We start from the raw sequence: 4,412 nt of genomic DNA, 5'->3' as shown, positions 1-4,412 counted from the left end.
TTGACCCATCAGTTGTTCAGGAGCATGTTGTTTAATTTCCACATATTTGAGAATTTTCCAAAATTCCTCTTATTTATTTCTAGTTCCATACCATTGTGGTCAGAAAAGATAGTTAATTTTTTTTTTTTTTTTTTTTTTTTTTGAGATGGAATCTTGCTCTGTCATCTAGGCTGGAGTGCAGTGGCACCATCTTGGCTCACTGCAACCTCCACTTCCCAGGTTCAAGCAATTTTCCTGCCTTAGCCTCCTAAGTAGCTGGAACTACAGGTGTCCGCCACCACACCTGGCTAATTTTTATATTTTTAGTAGAGGTGGGGTTTCTCCATGTTGGCAAGGTTGGTCTCGAACTCCTGACCTCAAATCATCTGCCTGCCTTGGCCTCCCAAAGTGCTGGGATTGCAGGCGTGAGCCACCATGCCTGGCCTCTATTTTTAGTAAAAATTGGGTTTCACCATGTTGGCCAGGCTGGTCTTGAACTCCTGAACTCAAGCAACCCACCTGCCTCCGCCTTCCAAAGTGCTGGGATTACAGACATAAGCCACCACACCCAGCCCACCCTACCACCCTAGGCCTTTTGACTGAGGAATTTAAATCCTTTACATTCAAGGTAATTATTGATCGGTAAAGACTTACTACTGCCATTTTGTACAAAAATTAGCCCGGCATGGTGGTGTGCACCTGTAAACCCAGCTACTCAGGAGGCATAGGCAGGAGAATCGTTTGAATCTGGGAGGTGGAGGTTGCAGTGAGCAGTCATTGTACTCCAGCCTGGATGACAGCACGAGACTCTGTCTCAAAAAAAAAAAAAAAAAAAAAAAAAAAAATTAAAATATAAAATAAAAAAATAAATACTTAACTTTCATTTTAAATAAAAACTTAAAAATGATTAAGCTTAGTGGGAAGGAATGTTGCAACATCCCCTGATATGCTGAAAGCTGGGCCTCTTGTGCCAAACAGTTAGCCAAGCTGTGAATGCAAAGGAAAAGTTATCGAAGGAAATTAAAAGTACAACTCTAGTGAACACACAAAGATTTAAGACTTCATCTCTATAATATAAATGTGCAAGGTGAAACAGCAAGTACCTATGCAGAAGCTGCAGCAAGTTATCCAGAAGATCCAGCTATGATCATTGATGAAGCTGACTACACCAAACAACAGATTTTCAATATAGATGAAACACCTTTATCTTATCTGAAGAAGATGCCATCTAGGACTTTCATCGCTAGAGAGAAGTCAATGCCTGGTTTCAAAGCTTCGAAAGACAGACTGACTCCCTTTAGGGGCGAATGCAGCTGCTGACTTTATATTGAAGCCAATGCTTATTTACCATTCTGAAAATCCCAGCGTCCTTGAGAATTAGGCCAAATCTACTCTGCCTGTGCTCTATAAATGCTACAACAAAGCCTGGATGACAGCACATCTGTTTACACCATGATTTACAAAATATTTTAAGCCCAGTTTTGAGACTTACTGCTCAGAAAACAATGTTTCTTTCAAAATACTACTATTCTTTGACAATATACCTGGTCACCCAAGAGCTCTGATGGAGATGTACAAGTAGATTAATGTTGTTTTCATGCCTGCTTACACAACATGTATTCTGAAGTTCATGAATCAAGAAGTAATTTTGATTTTCAAGTTTTATTATTACTATTATTTTTCGAGATGGTGTCTCACTCTGTTGCCCAGGCTGGAGTGCAGTTGAGTGATCTTGGATCACTGTAACCTACGCCTCCCAGATTCAAGCAATTCTTCTGCCTCAGACTCCCAAGTAGCTGGGATTACAGGCACGCACCACCACGCCCAGCTAATTTTTGTATTTTTAGTAGAGAAGGGGTTTCACCATATTGGTCAGGCTGGTCTTGAACACCTGAACTTGTGATCCACCCGCCTCGGCCTACCAAAGTGCTGGGATTACAGGCATGAGCCACCGTGCCCCACCTCAAGTTTTATTATTTAAGAAATAGATTTTGTAAGGCTATAGCTGCTATAGATAGTGATTCCTCTGTTGGGTCTGGGCAAGGTAAACACAAAACCTCTGGAAAGGATTCATCATTTTAGATGACATTAAGAACACTCATGATTCATGGGAGGAGGTCAAAATATCAACATTCACAAGTTAAGAAGCAGAGTCCAACCCTCCTGCATGACTTTGAGGGATTCAAAACCTTAGTGGAGGAAGTCACCACAGATGTGGTGAAAATAGTAAAAGAACTAGAATTAGATGTGACTGAATTGCTGCAATCACAGGATAAAACTTGGACAGATGCAGAGTTGCTTCTTATGGACGAACAAAGAAAGTGGTTTCTTGAGATGGAATATACTCCTGGTGAAGATGCTGGGAATATTATTGAAAGAAGTTTTACTATAGGTAAAATGCTATCAAATAGCACCACATGCTACAGATAAATTTTTTTTTTTTTTTTTCAGGATTTGGTATGTTTTATTAGAGCAAAGTTTTAACAAAAGGTGGCTTTTATTTACAGAATTTGATGTGTGTGGGGACTGTCCAACTCATGTGGACTCAAGTAAGGATAACCATTAAGCTGGCTAATGTATTTTCTTATTTTCAGTTTACATACAAATTTTTTTTTTTGTTTGCTTCACATTCATAAAAACCCCAATATTGTCAATGACAAATAACCCCTCCCATCCCTTAATTAAATATACAAACAGCTTGAAAACATACAATTTAAATTGGTTTAATCTTGAAGTGTAATCCAATAAGACTGAAAACTAAACATTTCAAGTCTTGTACCAAATAGTAAAATACTCGAAGACCTTCAGGATCCTTTGACTGATTTACATCAATAAGAGAACCTATTTTTGATGTGGTAAATGATATGTGCTCATCTCCAATTACAATTTCAAGCTCCTGTCGGCCAACCCTATCAGGGGGAGGCCACAAAGCATCATCTTCTTTTGTAATTTCACTGTCATCAATAATTCTCTTCACTTCTTCCATTACACTCTTGTGCACATAAGCCTCTTTTCTGATCATGACATCATTTTTGTAATTGCTGTTGTTGGCATATCTAAGCTTTCTGTCCGGCCGAAATTCGAACTCCAGAAACTCGTGCCCAAACTTGCCCTTGTGCCCTACGTAGTAGCGCAGGTAGAAATCGCTAGCCATAGCCATTTTTGTCCCCGGGAAGCCCGCCGAAAACCCCAATTTTTTTTTTGAGATAGAGTCTCACTTTGTCATCCAGGTTGGAGTGCAGTGATGCAATCCTGGCTCACTGCAACCTCCACCTTCCAGGCTTAAGTGATTCTCCTCTTGCCTCAGCCTCCCGAGTAGCTGGTATTACAGGCACCCGCCACCACGCTGGCTAATTCTTGTATTTTTAGGAAAGACAGTGTTTTGCCGTGTTAGCCAGGCTGGTCTCGAACTTCTGACCTCAGATATCAGCCTCCCAAAGTGCTAGGATTACAGGCATTGTTTTCTTATCCTAAGAAATTGCCGGCTGGGTGCGGTGGCTCACGCCCATAATCCCAGCACTTTGGGAGGCTGAGGCGGGTGAATCAACTGAGGTTGGGAGTTCGAGACCAGCCTGACCAACATGGAGAAACGCCATCTCTACTAAAATACAAAATTAGCCGGGCGTGGTGGCACAGCTACTTGGGAGGCTGAGGCAGGAGAATCGCTTGAACCCAGGAGGTGGAGGTTGTGGTGAACCGAGATGGCGCCATTGCACTCCAAAAGAAATTGCCACAGCCACCTCAACCTTCAGCAACCACCACCCTTATCAGTCAGCAGACATCAACATGGAGGCAAGACCCTGCACCACCAAAAAGATTATGACTTGCTGAAGGTACATATCTTTGTTAGCATTTTTTAAAGCAATAAAGTATTTTTAAATTAAGGAATGTACATTTTTCTTTTTCTTTTTCTTTCTTTTCTTTCCTTTTTTTTTCTTTTTTGAGATGGAGTCTCGCTCTGTTGCTCAGGCTGGAGTGCAGTATCACGATCTTGGCTCACTGAAACCTCCACTTCCCGGGTTCAAGCAATTCTCCTTCCTCAGCCTCCCGAGCAGCTGGGACTATAAGCATGTGCCACCACGCACAGCTGATTTTCGTATTTTTAGTAGAGACAGGGTTTCACCATATTGGCCATGCTGGTCTTGAACTCCTGACATTGTGATCTGCCCGCCTTGGCCTCCCAAAGTGCTGGGATTACAGGCGTGAGCCACCGCGCCAGGCCGGTATGTACATTTTTACAAGTCTTACTGCTATTCTACACTTAATAGATTACAGTATAGCATAAACATAACTTTTGCATGTACTGGGAAGCCAAATAATTTGCATAACTTGCTTTGTTGTGAAATTTGCTTTACTGTGGTGATCTGGAACTGAACCCACATTATCTCTGAGGTATGCCTGTACTCTTTATAGATCCTTATATAATAATGAAT

The 4,412-nt window shown here is 41.4% G+C and overlaps 1 pseudogene; it reads right to left on the bottom strand.

The window, feature by feature from the left end:
• Positions 1 to 1,492: 1,492 nt before the first annotated feature.
• Positions 1,493 to 4,155, bottom strand: LOC140713532 (protein mago nashi homolog 2 pseudogene; annotated as a pseudogene).
• Between the last annotated feature and the right edge of the window lie 257 nt (positions 4,156 to 4,412).

Source organism: Chlorocebus sabaeus, chromosome 15 (assembly GCF_047675955.1).
Source record: "Chlorocebus sabaeus isolate Y175 chromosome 15, mChlSab1.0.hap1, whole genome shotgun sequence".
Classification (NCBI taxonomy): Eukaryota; Metazoa; Chordata; class Mammalia; order Primates; family Cercopithecidae; genus Chlorocebus; species Chlorocebus sabaeus.
This window is presented reverse-complemented; position numbering and strand designations above follow the sequence as displayed.